We start from the raw sequence: 23497 nt of genomic DNA on the forward strand, positions 1-23497 counted from the left end.
AGAATTTGCTTGACTGTATCAAATTTCTGTATGAACACTTGTAAGCCTATTTGCAACCAAATCACAGTTTTTGACAAGAAATCCTTGTAAAATAGACCAATATGCTTCAAAAGTCAGTTTGTAGTTCCATATATCGTGAGGCAGTGTGCTTGAATCAAGGTCACTCAGATGCTATCAATCTATTTCAGTTCCCCATTTTACCTTTGCTTTCACCTCTTTTCCCTCCTTCATTTTCTACATCATGATTCGCCTACAGACCAGAAAGCTCGAGCACACTCTGTAAGCCTGCACAGCTGCTGCTCGGCCTCCCTTTTGCCTAGGGACCTCTCCTCTCCACACCTGCTTTTACTGTACTGCCAATCTGCATAGGCCAACAGGCACGAAAGTGGCTGGAACATGCTTGAAGGCTTTACCTGCAATCTTACTAGCCCTAGAAATGGCTTTTATCTAAGCAACGTTGCTGAGTGTGTCTAATTTCTCACCCCATTGGCCTGCCAGCTCCAATGGACTGGCTAAATAGTGGTGGACCTTCAGCACCAAAGGACAAGAGGGCAATATTTTCCTGCACAGCTATAAAACCACTTAATCAAAGCTTTAAGAATTGTGGAATTTTATTGTACTTGCATGCATGATATCATCTGAACATTTCATAATATTAGTACTAAAAAGTAAGAATCATGATACTGCAAATTCTGTGATACTCTGAAAATATTTAGGTTACATTTTAAGAGTTGGGGGTATCTGTCTTTCCTCACTAACACTGTTGTCCTCTAGACCGTCTTGGTGTCACTGTGGACATGAGGCCACTCCTCTGGGAGATTTTTGTGTTCTGTTACCAGCTCTTTTCCTGCAGCTTATGAGTGCTTTCTCATCAGTGATCCCCCAGCTTCTCTCCCGGTCTATCCAGCAGCCCCTGACCCCACACCTGGCATTTTGCTGGTACAAGTTCCTTTTTCTGGTGTGCACAAGCCATGCTTCCAGTAGTCCTCATGCTGGGCTCAGCTTGGGATAGGTTTGGCATAACAAAATGTAATGGCATAGCAAAGGGCCAGGCCACATACAGGACGACAGAATGAGACACAGGTCAGGTACCAGTTCCACAGTAACATTAATATGTAATGTCCTTGATAATAGTAACAGGTTTCAGTTTATTGCTGTTCCAGGAAGAGGCTTCAAGCGACTGAGTTCATTCCTGACCCATTGTCTATTACATGTATCCTCCTTATTTTCCCAGAATGATGAGTTATCTTGAAAGTGGAAGTATTTCAGGGAAAAAGGATATTAGAGGAGTTCATCAACTGAACAATCTTATTTAATATTCTCTTTAATGACCTTGACTCACAAATGAAATGTACTGATATAACGGAGATGGGGTCAATCTCAATGCAGAGGAGGACTTGAATAACAAGTAGGATGAACTGGGTAATATGAAGAGCTGAAATGAATAAAAATAGATGGATTTTAATAGTACAAGAGACAAAGCCGTGTATCAGAAGCAAATAATAATTTCTTCTATATTCTGAGCACTCATAATTTAAATAAAATAGACTTAAGTGCATTAAGCATTCATAGGATGTTTATGAAATACTGATGAGATTTTGCTGTGCAAAACATGCAATAGCAAAAAAATATGATAAGGTATTTCTAGTCCTTGTACTGAGTAGTATCAACTATTTAAAATGTTGATGGAGTTCCTTCTGAAATGCCATGAACGTGTGTATCTTCAAAAAGGATAAAAATTATATTGAAATCACTGTAAATAAGGACTAAGATTGCAAGTTATCAAGGAAATTATGTTTGTTAAGAACAAACAGGTGTCAGCCAGTTGAGTATCCTGTTTAAGTTTCTTTGTAACAGGAGAGTTTGCATGGTATTGCCTCTCCCAGCTTCCCTCTTCTTCAGAGGATCTGAGTCTCCCTGGTTTGGGAAAAACAATATTTATGTCCTGGAGTTTCATGATGTCATTCTAAAAAGAAGCTTGCTCTTCTGTGTTAGTTCCTCTGAGTTGAATTTTGCCATAGTACAGGCTGATTCAAGGCAATACCTTTCTGTCCACTTGGGTTTTTTTTCCCTAGCTGCAACAAGTGTTTGGATTATGACAGAAAATGCATAAGCATGTTGATAATGATAACATCTATGTACAGTGACAGAATCTTTCAGCTGAAGACACCTTTCAAATTTTTCATAATGTTTGATTCTCAAATTCCCACTGTTCTCTTTCTGAGAATTTCCAAGTATTTGCTCTCAAGGAACTCTAATTACTTTGATAGTTACCAGATATAATGTTGGTTATTTTTTAAGTTCTCATTAAAGACCATTTCAAAGACTTCAGAAAACAGGCATCTAATTATTACAAGTGCCTCCATCTGAACAAAAAAAGGTTCGTGGTTTTACTAGATCCAATAGGATTCATCAGAATGAGAGTCCCTAGACAGTTCTCAGAAAGGTAATAATTCAGTTACTATCAGAGTTTTAATAGATACCAATTCAGTTTCCACAAGCACTTTTCTATCGCTCTCCTAGATATTCATACCTTAGGTTTCAGGACAAGAAACTGAGGGATTTACCTTAGAGACAACAAGTATTATTACATTTCTCAGTCAGCATCAGAAAATACACACATTTTTTTGCTGACCTTTATTGTGCTTCAGAAAGGACAAGATGTCCAAACTCAGCTGAGGTATACCTTTGTGTTCCTGTACTTTTAAATATACCCATATCCTACTTTTCTGAAGTTTTTGGGCTTGAGCAGAAGAAACATTCTTTTCCCAGCATGTTCCATTTTTTCAGATTCTTAAACTCTGCAAGAAAAAATACTGAGAATTACAGCAGGAAAATACTGTATTTAATAATTTGACTCTCATTATTCCCTGAACCCTCGATAATCTTACAGATGGGAGACTTATTTTGAAAACAAATTTCTTTTCCAACATTTCCTATTAACAATTACAGTGGGCCCATAGAGTTGGCGTGTATTGACAGCTGACGCATCTGGAATCCTTATGCGTGCATTTTTCCTTTGCATGCTCTGGCTCTCGGGTCAAAAGCAGTATTCTCCATCCTCTAAGTTTGGTTGGAATTAAAAAAAAAAAAAAAAAATCTACCTGTGTCTGTTCTACAGTTTTCCCAACTGGACTAGTTGGCTGCAACTTTGGTTGACACAACCAAATTAATGCAACAGTTACTACTAAAGAGAAAAAGTGTGGCTAGCAGGTACTGCTAACCACTGTCCACTACTTTCAATCTGTATACCTAAAATATTTCTGAATGCATGTAATGCTTCATGAAAGTTACCCCTGCTCCCTTAAAGACCAGGGCCACTTCTTGGGCAAAGAATGTTCCAATGCCTTCAGTTTGCTGCTTGGCTTCTCTGTTTTCAGTGCATTTTTACACTTAGCACTTAAAGGGAAGAGAAGAAGAAAAATACAAGTTATTCAATAAATGGTATTATTGTATCCTCACAATCTGTGTCTCCCTGTCTCTGCTCTCTCAGATTTCTCCACTAGTTCTTTCTTGCCTTAAGCATTGACTATCTTCCCAACTGAGCAGAAGTTATCTGCTGCTGGGACTGTCATTGAGTTCTGGATGCCTATCTGATTTCAGCTATTTAAAATAGGCAAAATGCTCTTTCTGCCTCTGCTTTCAGAAAAAAAAGCAGACACTCATATGAGTCTTACTGTTCTACTAAGTTGATATATAAGAATTTCATTCCTTTTTAAAGCACAGTCAAAATATTTAAACATACAATGCTAAAATATTCAGTCATGTTTAAAGATATTCAAAAGAGAAGAAATAAAAAAAGAAACTGAAAGACCCCCCACCAAAAAGCCCCACCAAACCAACCAAAAAGTCCATCCTTTTCCCTCATTTCTATTTTTTACTCCAAGATATACAGTATGACCTACTATACAGGATCATAGAACACATTAGTGAAGGAAATACCTTTCCTTGTTCTGTATGCTTTCTAACAGGAGAATATCTAGAACAATTTGTTAAACAGTTATTAAAAATACTCCAGATATATAGTCAGCTGAAGGAAAAAATCAAAGGAGAATGAAATGAGTCCCATAGGAAGACCTAATTAGCAAAACATGAGGTGTTCATATATTAAAAATACAGGTACTGTCTGGTACTCTGCTTTGAATGAAAGTTTGATGTTTGTTAGGATTTTCACAGGCTGCTCTAGATTATCTAATAGGGGAAGTTGCTGAAGTATGAGAAATGTGTAGTGTGTCTTCTCCCAGTAAGAGCTTTTCCCAGCAAGTAGTGGTGACCGAATGTGTGACAGAAAATAAAGGAATTTCTTGACTTAGATGGTATAAAATCTGATGGGCAAAAAGAACTGATTTTTTTTTTTTTTTACTGTAGTTCTCTTTGCATCAAGCATATCTGGGAATTTTGAGTCCCTCTCCTAACTTTAAAAAACATACAGCCCCAATAGTTGTTACTCACTGAGAATGTATCAGATGATCTACTGCCATTTTAATTAACTCTACTTTTCTCCTTTATTTTTTCATAGGTTTAATACCCCACTCACAAACAGTTTTTAACTCAAAATACTCCCTTGTAGCTATTCCACCTTCAGGTAGATGATTACCTGGAATGATTACCACCTATGACTGCCAGTTCCAATGAAGAAAATATTGGGTGGGGTTTTTTTCTTCTTTCTCTTGCATGCTGCTCCAAAAGACACTGACGCCTGGTATTTTAGCCTTTACACACAACAGTTGCCATGGGAATCTGAAAGTTTACCCCCAGGCCCTTTACAAAAGTGCACCTTCCTTGTGGCAAAGGTGTTTCTATGGTAACATTTTACTGGAGGCTATAGAATTTACACAGGATGTGCCATAAGGCTTCTTTTGCACATTATCTCTCTTAAATATGTCAATATAGGTTTAGCTATGTTAAGGCAGGAAGCAGTGAGAAGAAGTGTTTCCCTTGCTGACTAGACTCTCTAGGAGTTACTGAACACAATTCATCAGAATTTTACTTTACTCCATGTTTTTATACTGTGCGCTTTCATTTTTTTTTCAATGGAGTGTCCTGTTTTTCAGTGGTAGTCACTGTATGAATAATATGGGCTGATTGTATTATCTTCAAAGTACATACTGTATCAGTGTCGTTTCTAATTCTTTAATTGACCCAATAAGACTTTTGATTTCCAAGAAGATGTCATTGATGTTTTTCAACTTCCTAGGATGTTTTGTTGTTTGTAAGGAAGTTGCTGTCTGTAGTAAATGCACAAGACTGAGGGGTTAAATATGGGGGTTTATTGTTTCTTTTCATTCACTATAGATCATTGTCACCTCTGATAATGGCTTTCACCTTAAAAAATGAGATGACACTTCCTAAATTAAAATGGTCCATGTTTTCTCGTGGAGAGTCATCCGTTGATGTCAGCTTCCATTTACAGCAGAGTCTGAGCAAGCAGCAGCATTCTTGCCTCGTAATAAATAATTTTGGGTTATCATCATTGTTTTATTACTGTGCTATCAGTCTTTATATTTATTCCTATCCATCAGTGAAGGGGTTCTTACTGTTGCCAGGTATTTGGGCCCATTTTGTTTCACTGCCTGTTTTAAAACGCTGGTCCTGGCTTTGCATCAGCTGTTGCTTTGCTTTAACTACTGGCACCGGCTACAATCTGGGTTATTATTAATGTCCGTCATTCTCTGCTGGCAAGGTACAAACAAAGGTTTCAGCCAACACCGTGCTACTTTAACAGGGGTCTTAATTAGATCTTCTTCCTTGGCCAGGGGAAGGTGGAGAAGAGAAAATGAGATGAGCTAACAGAATTAGGACAAATAAAAGCATTTTGTGGATGCATTTCTGACAAATTAGCTCAGACTGCAAATAGAGATTGATCTGTTTGGGTGAAATGAATTGGTTTTCAGGAATGTAAGGATCAGACATTTCAAGTTTAAGGTGAGGGAAGGACACCAATGTTTAGAACCAAGGTTAGCTTTTTTCTGGCATTAACCCTAAACTGAAAATTCTGTCTAAAGTTAGCACTGTGGAGTCTTCTTCCATAAAAAGTCTTCTTGGGTAAGGAGCAGCTGTTCTCACATAGAAGCTGGATAAAATGCAAATTCTGAAAGTGAGAAACAAACTGAGTCACACCCTATAGAATACCTTAAATGCCTGCCACCTTAAACATTCTGCCATAACAGAGGAGGGTGCCAGCATCCCTTGTGCTGTCTTGCTCAGAACACTGCAGTGTCTTACTCGCTCCTGGTGCACTTGGACTTACATCCACTTGAGATGAGTTTGCTCAAACTAAATACACTGGGTTGTTTGCCAGTGTATGATTAATGCTAATTTTTATCTTTGTCATGAAGAAGCAAAAAGAGGGAAGAGGAAATTTTTTCTATCTGACCTATTGGCATCTAGAGTATTTAATTCAGACAGCATCACTTTATTTGCTTTATAACATAGGCATCATACAATTAAAAGCTTTAGATGTGAAAAATTCATGCACACATGACTTTATCTGGCATTAAATCTTCTACTTGGAATAATTAGCAATTCAATACAATAGGAAGCCATATTTTCAGTAGGGGCTCAGAAAGGAATCTTAAATTATTCAGATACTTTTTAATAGGCGTTCATTGCCACACGTAAGTTAGGTGACTGTGCACAATTTGATCTCTATTGTACCATTTGGTGCTCAGTTTCAGACTGACTCCAAACTGGAACATTTGTTTACTTAGCTAGATTTCTTAGAAATGTGTCTTGCCAAGAGTTTAAGCAAGCCAAATATTTACAGCTGCTATTTGCTAGGGATTCTTCCTAGGGGAAAATCTGCCAGAACCCAAAAGTTAAAGCATTAAGCCAGTTTATGGGAAAGGGGATGAGAAATGTTCTGTGATGCTACCTGTCCCCTCTCCTCTTCGGTTAATTTCCATCCATGTATCTTTATGTCTCTGAAATAAATAATTTCTGTCTTCAAAATAATCAGTGGAACTCTTTTGTAATTGAATTGTGCCCAGCCAAATGAAGTCACTTAATTCTAGTATCTTGGCCAAATCAAATTAATTAATGCTGGCCTCCACTCCTTCCTCAGGTCTTCTCTGCTGTTACATGAAACTGCACCCTGGATATTGTAGCAGGCCTTCAGGGCGCCATTTATTTCTCTTTACTTAAGCCTGCTGCCCCCTCTTCTCAGCAGTTCAGAAACTATTTAATACTGCATTTCTGTGCCCAGGAAGAAGGATGAGGCACAAAGGTTAGTATAAACCTTGTTCTCATCTTGTAGACTGTGAGAATATAATTGCTACCTCACTTCTTTATTCTTCTCTTCCTTTAATTTCTATCTCTAGCAGCATCTGTATTGCTGATTTGAGGTTTTTTGGTGTGGTTTTTCTTTTTTTTTTTTTTAATTGATTTTGTCTTCCTACCCGCACTTTGTTGCTCTTGGCGTGCAGCTCACTGATGGAAGACAGATCATGTGAAAGGATAACAAGGCTTTTTTTTTTTTTTTTTTTCATGACTTTCAGGAAAAAGATATTTTGATATTTTGTTTAGAGGTTTTTTTTGTGGTGTTACAAGACGATGATAAAGTTAAATAAGGAGGTGATACAAAATCTGCAATTTGACATGCAGGTAGTTCTCCCTTGAGCTTTCGTAGCTCCATCTGTGCCCTATGAGCTGAGAAGTTTTACGGAAATGGAGGGAGAGAGGGCCTGGTGATAAGTCAGATTCCTGTCCTTTTTTTCCCTTGGTCAGCACAGGTTTCCTTATCCCTTGAAGTACCAGATGAGAGCTGTCATATTTGTCCTGTCATAGGTGGGGAACTGGCGCAGGGAGGCATTCCTTTACCTAAGGAAAAGGGAGGATGTAGAGAGGGTACCACAAGTGCTGTGGGCTGCAGCCTTCACTAGGGATCTTAACCTTTCCTGCAGGATCTAATTTGAAGTAAGGGTCCGATTTAAAGCAGAAAATGAGCTTCCTGTCTTTGCTCACTGTCTCTAACATCCTTGAAAATTTTTGTAATATTTTCATTTAATCCATGTGGAGTTTTGGTGAGAAAGTTCAAACAGTATCACCTTGGATATCACTGAGAGCCGTACTAACCTAAGTAACAGTCCAATAATGAACCTTTTCTTGTGGCATCAGTATTTGCTCCAAAATTAAAGTAGAAGTTTCCATTATGTTTGATTTTATATCCTTCAGTGAAATCTAAGAACTCCCATCAGCTTCAAAATGGGTTAGATTTCCTGCAGGACTGAGAATTTTTCTCTTCATTTCTTCCTCTCAAAAAGGAATTATATAATATTTACCTGAAGGTGATATTCATTAAGAAGAGGAGGATGTGTATTCTTTTGTATCTAAACAAGAAAGAATAAAATAAAAAGTGGGATTTCAGATAGACTGACATGGGAGAATGAGGATTTTTCTTGATAAATACTTACTACGTTTTTTGCGTTTTGTAATAGTAACTTATAAAAATTTGTTGTAATAAAGATTTTAACTCATTAATTGATTAGAGTTACACTATAAGTTGATGGAAGATTTTTCCATCAGTACATTTTATGGTAACTATGCTGTCCTTTCTAGTCCTCATTTATGTAAAATAAGGGAGTGATGATGTGTGTGTTTGTTTTCAACAATTACTTGCTAGTTGGGGTGAATATGGATATACTCATATATACCTAGTAGCTTGGCAAACCTAATAATAAGACTTTCAGTACTCTCATGGTAGCATTCCTTTGACAAGTCAGGTAGAAAGTAGCCCCTAAACCTGCTATTAATGCAATTACCTTGAAATCACTCTAGATGGAAAGAGAATTAAATCCAAGGCTCTTAGCTTCCTGGGAAAATTATCTAGCCAATAGGTTGAGACTTGATTCCACCCTTCTCCTTCCAGGACCTAAAGCCAGGTAATTAAGCACAGCTCAAAATGTGGAGCTTTCCATATTTCTTGCACTGTTATCTGGGGAGAGTCTGGCTGGGGGGTGTCTGTCACCCCTCCTGGCCAACAATTACAGTGCCTCTTGCAATAAGATGTGTGGACTCCAGTAATACAGCACTCAGTTATGGTGTGGGTGTCCTGTGCAGCTCTGTTACATGAAGCTCTAGCAGTACATCCTGTGAACTCAGTTATGACTGACACAAGATTTTGAAAGAATTGTTGTGACTGTTATTGCAGTGTCTTAACTAGAAGCCAAGGTAGGAAAAGCCATTTTTGCTCTATAGGAGCAGAATAATTTAAAAACATATGATTGAACAGAATTTATTATTCTTCATTGTACCAGATTCTTGTCTTAATGAATTTTGGCAGTAGGATCTAATTAAAGTAAATAGTAGTAAATGGTGATAGTAATACATGGAAGCATGTCAAATAAAGAAATAGGTATCTTGAGAGACTTTACTGAATGTGTTTCATAGCCTGTTCAAGCTGAAGTAATGTTTAGTGCTGTATTTTGCATGTTGTGTAGCAACTTGTTATTTTAGGAGGCTTTTTGGGTTTTGGGGTTTTTTTGGGTGTTTTGGTGATGGTTAGCTATTTTTGTACAGTCACACTAAGTCTAAACCAAAGCTTTACTTGTCATATATTTTTTTTCCCAGTAAAACAACAATATGGCCTGCCCCTATTATTGAAATTTAGCTGGCTAGGTTGTCTTAGCTGTCATTTTCTTTTGGAAAATACAGATTTCATGTTCTAATGCTTGGTACCATGACGCTGATCTCTTTATGTAAAGACATATGGTGTGGGTGCACTGTAATCTACTGAAATAGAAGTAATTCTTTTAGAATTGCAGTCCTTGGAAATGTTCTCTTGATTTTCTAAGTTAATCTGGAGTGGAGGCTGACTATGTTATAAGGAATCATATTGCCAAACCTAGTATCTTCAAATTGCAGTTCAGTGTTTTCTGTCTGTATGTGTTGGGGTCACTTCAGATTAGCACACCTGTAGGCAGAAGATGTCTTGTGAAAAACATGTTTAGTTCAAAGGAGTGTTGAAGATTTCGGACTGGTTCTTTTAGGAGGAGCTGTCATGTCATCTAATGCACCAGTTCAACCTAGCCCTTATTAAAGGTTAGTAAGCACAGAGAGGCAACTACCATTTTATCCCAATATTTAAAGTCAACAATTTCAATAATGTAAAAAAAAGTAAAAGTAAATCTTTCTTGTATTTTAGTCTTTTACAAGGTAATTTGAACAAAATCCCATCCTAGTTTCTTTCTGTGATTTTGGCCTTCAGTTATATAATACTGTGCTTCCAAAAAAAAAAAAATAGAAAAATCAGGAGGTTAGGATGGGAAAGGACTGTTGGGTTGTCTTTGTTATCTCAAACATAGTGAGCACACTGGGTAGGAAGCAGCATCGAGTAGCAAGGATTCAGGAATTTTTTTTTTTTCAACATTATTAACTTTGATTCTGCATAAATTCCATGTGCCTCAGGGGCCTGCTGTCTTGGACAGAGGTTAGCCAGTAACTGCTAACCTTGTCTGCATTACTATTGATTCTGCACTGTTAAAAAGACAACTTTCTAAATAAAAATTTTGTCACAGACCATTGCAAAGTGTTTACCAAAGCAAGAGTAAAAAAATGCCTAAAATGTTCCCTTGTTCTCCTCCTTAAACAGTGGGATTAATTTTAAGTAAATGCAGATGCTTTCCGTGTGCCTTATGATAAACATTGTAATTGAATATGGTGTTCTTTGATGAGCAGTAGAAGTTTTTAGATGTTTCTTCATACTTACTGGTTAAATATCAAATCTTATATCATTAAGGAAAGACAGGAGAAAAGAATGATGGACGTCCTTTAGATCTGGTAATTCCTTCAGTTTAGCCTTGTGGAGAGAATGCTGGAGAAGGTTTCCCTTTCCCAAGGGCAACCAAGCTTTCACTTCTGTCACTCATTGAAGAGTAAAGCTGGTCAGCCAGCAGGGGCTTTCTGCGGTGTCTCAGCCAGGGTGACCTGGATAAAGGTGGAAGGTGACAGGCACTGGGAAGCCCAGTCCCAGAGCTGATGAAAAGAGGGGCTTTCCCACTGATACAATGGCAAGGAGTTTAAACCATGATACCAAGAGATGCTGAGTTGAAGGCAAGGCAATAGTTTGCCTTCCAGCCATTTTGTTTAGGTTTTGTCATTCTGCAGTTTTGAATTTCTTTAGCTGCAATTATCTTTTCCTAGTAATTCTTCCGATTAAAAAGAAAAAAAAGTCTTAAAAACTGCAAATCATCAGTTAAAGACTGCAAATACTTGGTGTCTTTACAGGTGCTGGAAAGAAAGAGGGAGACAGTTGTATCCCAGGGCTCCTGCTGACTTGAAATTATGTCAGGCTTTTCTTCAGCCACTCTCTGGTTTGCACAATTAACTTGAAATTCAAACCTTCCTGACTTAAAAGGGTAGCAGGGGCAGGCAGGGAGATGGTAATGGTCTATTGTGTCTCTATTCAAGCCACATTCGAGTTGCTCTTTACATTACATGTGCTGTAGTATGTTGTGTCCTTTTACCCAGTCTACTGCTAGGAATCCCAAATGAAAAATTCCTTCCTACAATTTCCTTAATTTCATCATACTTTCATCTTTGTCTCTTTCTACAAGCACCTTTAGTATACTCTATCCAGTCTACAGGTTGCTTTTATACCATTTCAAATAATTTTAAAATACTGCTTTGCTGAAAGAGCTGGGTTGCTTGTTTACATTTAAATAGTTAAAGTTTTATCCTGGTCTCCAGATGTTTATTGGTGATACTGAAAGTACATAGAACTACTGAAGCAATGTATCGAGGTAGAACTCGGACAGCTGTAACCATTTTTCCTGTGGCATCCCCCACAAGTCACAGAGTGGTGAATGAAATCCTCTGGTCCAACATCCACCAGCACATAATCACCTGTCCTGCTTTTCATTTACATGGATGCATCTACTGTGACAACTCCTCTTTACCCATTACTGGATAGAGGAGCATGAGGAATGAGGTTTTCATCTGAGTGAGTCCCAAGATCACTGACAGCAAACTTTGCCTCATGAACAAACTAGTTCCAACACTTAAAATAAATATCGTGAATGCTCACATATTTTCTGTGATGGCAAATGGTAAAGTTAAGAGTCTTTTCATAAGTTGCTTCATAGTAATTTATTTGCACGTCACAGTTTCTGCTGTGCATTTTTCTCAGCTGTGTAGTAAGAGCAATGTATATGGAGTGGCTTGAGCAACAATGTTAGGGGAGAAATGGGATGGAGAAAGCTCAAGGGAATCAGTACATCATCTTTCTACAGGAAAATGATGTTGCAGTAGTAGTGATATTGTTTTTACTGAAAGCTATTCTAAATAAATTGAATATTCCACTAGAGGAAACGGAAAGCAAATTTGTTTTGACTTTACTACATACTAATAGACACTGTATTTTCAGTGGTGTGAAAGGAAACCTTTGCTAGAGCCAAAGGAACAATATATTTCTATTGTAAGAAATAGCCTTAAAAAGCAAAAAAAACCCCACCCATGCCATACCTTTCTTTTGCTTTAAACAAACAAAATTTCTTTAATGAGGAAATGGAGGGAAAAAAGTAATTCGACAACTAATCATTATGCCCTTGCCTTGGTAAACATATATTTTTCTCAGTTTAGCTACATTACATAATAAAACATTCTGGTTTCAGCAAATGTGTTTTCTGCTGAGTGTTGTGAAATTTAATAGAGAAGTAATGTCTTATTGATGCTTAGTTTTTGTGACCTTTTCCGTCTTGTATTAGTGACATATTGGTCCTCTGTCTCCAGTACTATGGGATTCTAATGGATAGTATAGAATGGGTCAGATAATGAAAGTCCCTGGTACATTAACTTTCAATTTCATGAATGTCTGAATACTGCCTGCAAGATGAATAACAGGCATTTCCTTCCTTTTGCATTTTAACATTTATGACCTGGTTATGATTTTTTTTGGACTGTGTTACCTCGCAACAGGTCCTATGTTATCATATTAAACTGTGTACTTCTGCTTTTTGCAAAGATCAGATGTAATTTGCAGAGAGAGGGAGATAATGTCCAAATTCTGCTAAATGAGATAGTCTAATGCCCATGTTTTTATTAGCAAAGGCAATTTTTTTTTCCAAAATTTATGTTCCTTGTTTAATAAGGTCTCACTCAGATGGTTTAGAAAAGCAGTTAGACTTCGATAGTGCTTGGTCTGTAACCGAAAAAAAAATCAGCAATTACTGTTCTAAGCAGCATTTGAGCCTCGGTAGGGCTGTAATAGTAGGCATGACATACGGAATCCAACCAAGGATAGGGATTGACCAGTATTTATAGGATATATGCAACTCTGTATGGGATACAATATTGCACATATAATGTGCATATTATATTGTATATATGATATAATGGGAAGCTGGAAGTATTTCCAGTGTTTAAATAAATAAATAAATAAGCAAATAAATAAATAACTGTTAATGGTAGGACTGCGGGTACAGCAGGTGGGAACTCAATCTTCCACCTCTTCATAATTTATTAATATAGCAGTTAGCCTTTATGCAAAGTGCATAAGAACTGACCTGAAACTTTCTAGGTTGGATTTTTAGATAATGTTTTAGAAGGTGTTACCTTGTATCTCAGAGCAGCATCTTTGTTGCTTTCAAGAGGCCCCTGAAATTTCAAGTTCTCTAGAAATGGGTACCAGATGTTAAATAACATCAGCATAACATATTCAGAATCTTTCTGTCAGAAGCACTGTACAATACTTTCAGGGGATGAGAACAAGATAAAGTTCACACTCCACAGGAGAGTTCAGCTGCATTTACTCTACTTCCATTTAGCCACATCTGGAAACTGGAAGCAAAGTTATTAGTGTCAGTACTTGTTTCATCCATCGAGACTGAGGGATATAGATGAATAGGGTGGTTAACAAGATCAGAATATAGTCCATGCACAATGTCTAAATACAAATTAGGCTAGATTTCTTCATTAAAGCGAAATCTCTGGGTTCTGTTCCAGATAAAATGAAGTAAGATTGGAACTAGTGAGAAAAAGATGTTTTTCCCATGTCAAGAAGGAAGAAAATACACAAACATCATAGATTTAGGTGAGATTTTCTAGGGGGAGGTAATGAAACATGATTCTGAAAGCAGGGTAGGTTACATCAGAATGCTTTATTGTTTTGTGGCTGCAACAGCTGAGTCAGTTCGCAGTGCATCTTGGAGACAAATAGTATGTCAACGATTTTTCAGTTCCCAGCATTAACTCTATTTATGATCACAAGAATTCAAAACATTCTGGAGCTGGATTGAATCTCCTGCCTAGGAGCCCATTCTTTCTCTGAAACCGTTTTATGTTGGAGCAATTCAGAAATGAGCAGCAGTGTGAAAGTAAAAGAGATTTTGTGGAACCAATCATAATACTCCTGTGGTTATGTAGGCACTTTATAACTAATTAACGGTTTGACAGACATTCTTATTTTTCACCTAAAATTGTAAGGAAAAAAAAATATTTGTTGTTTTGTTTTGTTTTTTTTAAGCAGCCCATATTGATATTTTTACTTTTTCCAAAGGTGTAATTTAAAGGCCAACTAGAATTTAATAATGCAGTATAAATACCAAATAAATGACATGTTTTAGCAAAAAAAGGAAAAAGGAAATTCTCTTAGGCTGTATGTAGGAATACCAAATTTTAACTGCAAAGTAAGAATTGCAAAGTAACTTCTGTGTTGTACCTTTTCATTTGAAAAGTTTCAAAGGTGCCTGTTTAAAATAAGTATTCTGGGAGGAAGGATTCCTCAGTATGGTTCCAGCTCCCTGTCATTAGCAGTCCCATCTGTTGCAAGAACAAAGAACATGGGACTTAGGGAACAGCTGCTGATTATTCAGATGCTCTGTCTTTTACAGGGGTTCTGTCTTGAAGTAAAACATGAGCATGTGTGCACATGGGGCATCTTTTACCTGGGTTTAGAGGATTGCTTCAGCTTTGGTAAAAAACAGTTGCAAAGACTGTGTCTGAAGCACTGTGTAGCATTTAAAAGATCCTACCTGACAGGCCGTAAAAGCCTGTTCATATATCTGGCATGTGTAATAAGCTGCCTCATACAGTAACCTGTTATAAATAGCTACCTAACTGCTTTTCTGGTTAATTCGGTTCAGCAACCAACGGGAAAGCTGATGTTCAGAGGGTTGGTGCATGTCTGCAAAACATGTCTCAAGTTCCATCCAGGTCTAGTTGCTTTGGAAAGACCACAGTTGTGCTTGTGCGGTTCCTGCGATCCCTTTCAGGACAAACCTGACTGTCACTGTAGTTGATGACACTGCCAAAAGCAGGTGTAAATGGTACTTGGCCAGAGGTAAATTCTACACAGTACAGATGCCATCTACTTCCCTAGTTAAAAAGGATGGCCTGCCATATTCAGTGTGAAGGAGAGCAAATCTGTGATACAAGGGAGAGACAGCAGATCAAGCTGCCAGCTGGAATGAACTTGATTTACGTGCATTATAAAAATAACTGGATTGCATCAGTTGGTCTTGGTCTATTCTTAAAATTTAATTTATTGTAATGCACAAACAAAAAGGTATTTAAAGTCATTGTTTCAAACTGCAGGCATAAAACATTACGCAACATGTTTTTCCCAGATATAAGAAAGAATCAATAGAATCAAAATTAGATAATCTGCAGTTTAATTTTGTTACTTTTAATGCAGATACAATAGAATCAAAGAAGAGATACACTCTGGGGCAGAGATGAATATCCAGATCTTTAAAATGAACAAAATAAATCTGGTAAAATTAATATAATAGGCAGCCTTAAAATGTTTTCAACGAAGGCATGGTACTCTGTATGCATTACATGACACATTTATGATTCAGATTCAGACAAATATTATAAGGTCACATTTTCAGTTTAAATAGGAGGTTTAATTTTTTTTGTGCTACACACAGATCTGAGTGATTTTATGACTGGGAAGTGACTTTTACTGTTCATCATCTTACCATGGGTGATCATCATAGCTTTTTTTTTTAATGAAGGGAGTGACTTCTCTCTTTGTGGAGTGAACACTGTTTAATAGCCTTGTGAAAGTCAGAGAGGAAGCACAATGGGGTATTCCTGTACCAGCACATTTACACAGATCCTAAACAGAAGACCTCTGTGCTTGAGGAGGGGGGAGTTTGTAAATAACATTTTGTAAATAAACGTGTCCTACTAAGAAAATGTCCCAGCTTAGGGCTGCACTAGGGTCTCTCTAAGTGAGAAGCCGCTCTGGAAAACTCCTGACTCTGGGCCTGTGAAGCAAAGCATCTACAACAGTAAAATTTCAGTTATCAGCAGTTCAACTTCCTATTAGATCTTACCAAAAGTACATCCTGTTGGTGTGGTCCTGCTGCAACCTTGCTAAGAAGTGCTTCTCTGAAAAGGTATGGGGGGGCTGTTCTGCAGAAATATGTGTGACCTAGGGCAGAGGCTGGAACAGTGCAGTGCAAACAACACAACTGGTATCTCTTAGGAAGGATTAAGAAATTTGTTACAACAGGAGAATTCCCATTAGCAAAAGAGGCTTGGTAACTCTTCTAGAGAAAAAATGTAACTAAGTATATTCAGGGTGAAGCTCCGGGAGACCAACGTGCTTGGGGAGAGCAAGCTCAGGGGATGTGCTTCAGCAGGGAAGAACTGATTTCAGTTTCCAGTGATTAAGCTACAGCCTGATGAATTATTGGTAGTAAATTCATCAAGTTCCATTTGAAAACTAATTATAATGGTTGCCTCTCTTGCTTATGCAGACTAGTAATTTCATTTTAATTCTCGAGTTAAATTTATTTATATACTCAGTTTTTCTTGTGCCAACATGACCAGCTAGCTTTGACGTCTTTTGCTCTTCCCTAATGTTTGTGGGTCTCTCTGGTTCCTTATGTTGTTGTCTGTCCAGTTTAGTTTCTCATCTGGCAAAATTTTTGTTGACATAAACTTGTGTGCACATACCCCGACTCACCAAAAAAACCCCCAGAACATTATAATTAACTCCTGTACTCTTACCCCTTAAAATTAAGTCTTTTTTCCCATTTAACCCTACTTAACCTTTTTGAAAATATACTGCCCAGTGCTAGGAAGTGAGGCTGAAAACCTCTCCTCTCATAAAGCAATATAGAATGCTAATCTTTGAACATATTCCTCCTGCCCAATTCCATCACAGCAGGACACATTAAATGGGGAAATGACATTTAACTTTCATTCATGAGAACTGGGAAAAATGCAACTAGGAAACTCTGTGACAGTTATCATACTCCTCTCATTTTGTTGGAAAGTTCCCTTTAATCCATATTAGTATCTTACACTAATTGAGAAGGAGGTAAAAAATTACCCCACGGAACATTCAAAGTCTGATGATGCAGTGACATACAAAGATTTTTCTCTTATGAGTAGTTAACTGATAATTTAATCTTTGCCAGAGCCTGAAATTGTGTATTTATTTCTAGGCTTTTTTTGAAGACTTAAGTGAAAGATGTAATGGTCGTATCCTAGAGATACAGTGCCAGAGAATTAACAGTGAATGTATAATCGATATTTCTAGCATCAGTTGATTTATGTCAGTAATTACTTCTGAACCCATAATGCTGACTGTTGCCAAAATAGCCTTCTCTCTATAGTGTAAAATACTAGCTGTGCCAAGGGATTCCTTATTTATCTCAATAAATTAAGTATAATACTGATAACTCTAAACAAGTGTTTATATTCTATGGCACCTTTGACACTGACCTGAGAGTAATTCATTCAGAAGTTTACTTGGCATGAATTAGTAAAGAATATAGTAGTTCCAGTCAGAGTCAGACAGCAAAACCCATGGGCTGAGTCAGCCTGGGCAATGCTGATGTAGAATATATAGTTGAAAGATAACAAGTCAGCTCTCCTGAAAACTTGCACAGATAAGCTAAGAAGCAGCAGTCTAAGTTGTATTGCTGGGAAACTTGTTACACAATAAATTACAGCTTATGGAAGTTGAAATGCGGTACTGAGTTTCTCTAGATTAGTAGTTCATAACTGTGAAAAAAAGAGGCCTGCAAATTTACCAGTTTATTGTGGCTCTGTCTATGTAAAGAGCCCTTCTGAAAACAGGAGACTTTACTTGCTCACTACATTATAGTTTTTCAAGGTGTAAAGTGTTGCAAATTCCATCAAAATTCATAGGACTGGCATCACAGATTTTCCATAGCTTCTATGTATATTCAACTCCTTTCAAAAATAAATTCACAGAAACTGTGGCTGTGTTTCCTGTAATTGAGGAGCAGTATTGAAGAACAGTAGTTGGTACAGTTACCATTCAGTTTGGTCCATCTTAGAATATTTACAGAGTGGCCGCAGCTTTATACCCGACTTGGCTGTAATCATGTTAATTATCACAGCAATAATTCATCTCTTGAACCACTTGATTATTTGAGTGTTCACCCATTGCTTAAATGTGTTCTTTTTTTTGTGATAGACACCCTCCTTTCCTGGCTCTTTATTTTTTCTGATAAAATCACCAAGATTATAAAGGAACAAAAACCTTAAAACCTCATCTTTTTAAACGGAAAAGAACACTAAAACCATGGCCTCTGATTAGGCGTGATGGCAAAGGCCGTATGTAGTGCTCTCAGTGCTACAAAACACTAGAGCTTAAAATGCTTAATGGAAGTTGCTAGACTTTATTTTTCTAGCATTATTTAATATTGACCAAAGATTTTGATGCTTTCAGATGTATTGTTCGAATTAGCAGTTTAGTTTGCACATTTGAAGCTAAGCATAAGTGTAAGAAAGGTCTTTTACCGCAAAAGTTACCAAAGATATAGAAAACATTTTTATAGCAGAAATCCTCTGGTTAGAAATGCTTGTCCCTTATGTGTTTCCCCCATTTCTCTGAGTGAATGAACTATGAACCAATATCCTTTGATAGGTCACATCTACTGAAGTTAACAGGAGAAGGAAATGCATATGGATGTAGTGAGCTTCTCTTCATTCAGCCTTTAAGTTCTGATTGGTAATGCTATAGTCAGCCCTTCTGCAGTCAAGAACTGAATTAAAAACCTTCATATTAACTTACATTATTAATACTTCAAAAAGGTAACTGGAAAAAAAAAGTGCTGACAAAAGGTGTTTTTTTGAGTTATCTTATAAAAGCACTGAATCTTTTCTTTTTGTCAGAAAATAAATGTCAATATTTTAATTACCACAAACTGTGGTTTCACCTGAGAGAAGCAGAGCCATGTCTCTACGGTGCTAGCAAATAAGTAGGAGAGATAACACTGCAACCTAATTTTAAGATTCTTTTCAATTCTATTTTGTATAGATATAACCTATTCATTATAGGAAAAAACCGCAGCAAAACTACCAAAAAAACCCCAGCACAACAACAACAACCACCCCTCAAACCAAAACACCTTTAATAGCTCCAGAAAGGTTGAAGCAGTAGAAAAACAGCCCTCTTTCTATGATGCTTCCCTTTGTGACAGACACAGCTTTTAACAACTTTCCCTCACCGTCAGAAGCATTTCTGTGAAGGCTGCAGCTAGATGTGTGTTCCAGCTACAGCTGAGATCAGCAGGTTCTGCTGCCATGGCTATTATGTAAGACTCTTCTTCAAAGAGAAAAGTATTTTTTTTGATTAAGATCTTAATACCTTGAGCTCTCAGCGTGACACATAAAGTCCCAGTTACCTAATGGAAAGATTGAGATGGCAACTCTCAAGAAGAGTTTGAATTCCCATCTGGTCCAGAAAAAGAAGAAAGCAAGAAATTTCATAGTCACCTGTCTGCTTGTACACCGAGGTTTCCATTCAGCCTGGAGACAGGGGGTTGCTAGGGATATGTTTCTATTTTGACAGGATACGGTATCCTTTACAGGCAGATCCTTCCCTGCCCGGTGACCATCTAACACATCTCTGTGTTTCTGAAGATCATGGGCTACACAACAATTACGTTTTTCTTGATCTTTAGGAAAAGCCCCAATGGCAGCTGTTTGTATTTTTTTCTGTTGCAATTTCCAGAAATTGGCATTAGCAACATTACTTTGAAGTGTTCCTTCCAGTATAATTGATTTCTGAGAATTGACTCTATCTGAAATACATCTCTACCTTCAGGGTTTGACACCTTTGTTATATCGCCTTGCATATGTCAAGTCCAGGGGCAATCTCTTTAATACGTATAGAAGAGTTTTTGTGCCTGTGAAATCTGGGTTGAGAGAACCAAAGCCAGAATATACAAAATACAAAGGTTTTGTTGACAGGACATACCAGGCTAAGGAATGATTAAAAAGTTGATATTAAGACAAAGTGCTAATAAGCATAATTGTTTGATGAGTGCAAAGTGCTAGCAGAACAGCTCATAAAAGTATGTTGTTCCTGAGAGTGGGGAATGGGCCAAATCTTACCTTTGCCAGCGACATAAAGATGTCTAGCTACTGCCTTATGCTCCATATGGGGAGTCCCAGCGAGTGCAGTGCAGCATGCATGTACTGTTTTTCTGAAGTGAAACTGCAAAGCTGTAACTAGCATTGCTGTTGAATTTGTCAAAGGTGCTCGCTAACTTGACAGTTTGACCTCTTGAGAAACACTTGGGAATATGCATGAGAAGTTTGCTTGACTTGGCTTCTTGTGCTTTATTTAGTGCTATTGCTGCTGCCTTTTGGCTTTTGTGAGGGAAATTAGCCTCTTCTTGTATTCTCAGCTCTAGCCGTAAAGCAGACTGCCATGAACAAACTTCTGCCTTGGAAACCTAATACATAAGATTTGCTTGCCAGCAGTTTGCTAGCTGCTATTAAGCACAAAAAATGGTGTCTTGGGGTATGATCAAGTTTTTACCTTAGCTTTATAAATATTCATTATCTTACATTTTCACTAATTGCTCTAGAGCAAGAGAAAATGTTAATTTTTAATCAATAATACAGCATCCTTGAGAACATTTTACAAATTAGGACTTCATTACAGTCCCAGCATATGTTGTTAATGTTGGTTGTTACATGCTAATTAGTTTGGATTTTTTTAATCAGGAGTAACACTGGAAATACAAGCTATGAAACCGTCATTGTGCAGAAATTTTCCAGACAGAGGTCAAGTAAGAGCTCACATATAGAAGTGGGATGTAGTTACTTGCTGTTTGAATTTACTCTGTGAAATTAGTTGGTCAGGAAATTAACTCCTTTTCGTAATACAGGTTAACCAACTGTATGTGTGATGTACAGGAATTTTTTCTGATTCCTGATTTCACCATTTTAAGGCACCATGATTATAAATTGATGGGTTTCTTGAAGGCTAAGCATTTTAAAGCACATAGATTTATTCATGCAGACTATCAATTACTTTGATATCGTTTGAATTAGCATTCAAGTTGAGGGTCTTTGAACTGAAAGGATTTCATTAATTGAAGGCAGAAGATAGGGAGTCCATAATTCCTTTGGATGTAACTGCCATGAATCTTGAAATGTGGCAGGAGGAGTCGTTAGCAGAGTGCCATTCACATTGGCTCATCAGAAAGGGAGTTTGATGTGATTGCCTCAAGCAGAGTACAGAAGGTCAGCACGGGCCAATACCCTCAGCTAACAGAAATGTAGAAAGTTCACAGAGCTGCATGACAGCTAGCTCCACTAATCCTGACTCCTCTGTCTACATGAGTTGTTTCTCTGGGAGAAACCTATTGCCAACTGCTCAAGGCTCTTGCCATTTAAATTCTTAAAGGGATTTTATTTTTTATTATCTGACATTTCTGTAATATTCTACATGACTTAACGTTGTTTTTAGGGGTAGTAGTAAGGTTCCATTAGAGATTACGGATCGAGACAATGACCTGCTCCCTCTATTCTGCGTATTCACTTCCAATTTTTCTCAGTGTTTAATGTTCTTCTACTATAGCTCTTGTGTAATTTCACATACTATTAAATGCAAACAGAAAGTCTTGAATCTTTGCAGACTGAGAAGATATGTGACCGGTCAGGAAGGGCCATTTCTTCACTTCATTTAGCAGAGAGATCTTGGGCACAAAAACGATGGATGTTTGAGATGAGACAGCACCAATCACCAATTCTCAATTCTTTTGTGCTTTAGTTTATTCTAAAGTTTTTCTGGTACAGGACTGGGCAGGAAGGCATACTTGAATGACTGTAGGAATTCACCTTTCTTCCCCCTGCACTAACATGGATGGGCACAGTTCTGAGAGCAAATGAGGAAGTGTGGGCTGGCAGAGCCACCCAAGGCAGTGAAACATGAGGAGGGGCCTGAGGGTCTTGTCCAATTTAAGAAATTTAAAATTATGTCAGTGGAAAGGAGAATATTCCTCTAAACTTTTGCTTTTCATCTTATCCAGCATCAAAAATATGAGATCTGGAGCTGTTTCAGATCCTTCACTGGATTTCAGTTACAAAAGTTTAAATCTTTACCAGTTCTGTAGTGGATAAGAAACACTTTACTCTTTATATGGCAGCTGAAATTATATATAGGATTTCATGCTTGCTGGTTGAAGTCTTTTGAAGGACTATTACCAGGGTGCCAACAAAGGACTATCTGCCTCACTATTCCCTGCTTATTAATCCTTCCATTACCCCATTTTCCCATATTAATGTTAAAGTGAATGTTCTCCCAAACGAGAAGTTGAGACACCAAATTGATCCAAGTGGTCTGGTTTCCTGTCTGGGAAGTTGCATGTGATTTCATGCCTACAGAGAGGTAAAGGGAAGAGATTAAGTTTTTCTAAACCTCAGTAAATTCTGTTACTTCTGTAGAACAGCTCCTGTTTTCTTCAAATGACAGTTGCTGGTCTCAGCCTCTATAAGAAGGTTATTTGAGACTGGAATTGACTGAACACATTGATTTGATTCTTAAACCTTTCAAATTACTAAACTGATAAATCTAGAAGAAAGGATGGAAAAGGCTGGAGCTGACCAATAGCACAAAATTCCTCTCATGTAAAGATTACAGTGCAGACAAGGTTCTTTGGTTTGGTGTGGTTTAGTTTGGTTTGGTTTGGAGGGTTCGGTTTGTTTGGGTTTTGTGGGGGGTTTTTTGTTTGGTTGGGGTTTTTTGGTGTTTTTTAGCTTATGGAGGGCGAGACTTTCTGTGGTGGTTTTAACTGTGGCTATTACTTTTAATACTGCTGCCTTTTAAGAATTGTGTGAGATTCACTTGCTTGTGGTTGCATGAAAGTTCACTTTTAGCCTCTGGGGCTGTGAAAAGGTTCAGTTGATAGTTAAAATAAAGGTAGGTCACTTACTGCTAGTCATATCTTTAATCTGGTGATACTTGTGGGGAACTACTTTCCATGCCATTACAAGCAAAGGCTCTTTTTCTCCTTTCAATTGGCATTTCAGGCTGTAGCTATATTTTCTCTCATAGTCAAGTCTTGAGTTTTTATGTCTCCTATCACAATAAAAAAGTGTTAATGATTTCATTCAAGCAATCAATCAAAAACTCACACCATTTATATTATTTATCCGTCTTGTCCTACTATCTCTCAACAGTACCTTGGATCACTAATGCTCAGTGACTCTTAAACCCTGACCAAAGTTTAAGTCCCTGGGTTATTTGGGTGTTTTTTTCTTCTTTATTTAAGTAAGC

General features: G+C 37.5%; 1 protein-coding gene and 1 long non-coding RNA gene across 6 annotated transcripts in view; one reads left to right on the top strand and one right to left on the bottom strand.

Annotated features, from left to right (window-relative positions):
- Window positions 1–23497, top strand: part of SASH1 (SAM and SH3 domain containing 1) — a 534286-nt gene that overhangs the window by 180803 nt on the left and 329986 nt on the right. The window lies entirely within an intron of this gene.
- Window positions 594–19745, bottom strand: LOC125322632. Of its 2 annotated transcripts, none has more exons than XR_007202128.1 (3): window positions 19702–19745; window positions 2715–2801; window positions 594–1435 (listed from the first exon to the last, which is right to left on the bottom strand). It is a non-coding gene; the product is annotated as an uncharacterized LOC125322632 (long non-coding RNA). The 2 variants fall into 2 exon arrangements; XR_007202129.1 differs by having other exon boundaries at window positions 2636–2801.

Source organism: Corvus hawaiiensis, chromosome 3 (genome assembly GCF_020740725.1).
Source record: "Corvus hawaiiensis isolate bCorHaw1 chromosome 3, bCorHaw1.pri.cur, whole genome shotgun sequence".
Lineage (NCBI taxonomy): Eukaryota > Metazoa > Chordata > Aves > Passeriformes > Corvidae > Corvus > Corvus hawaiiensis.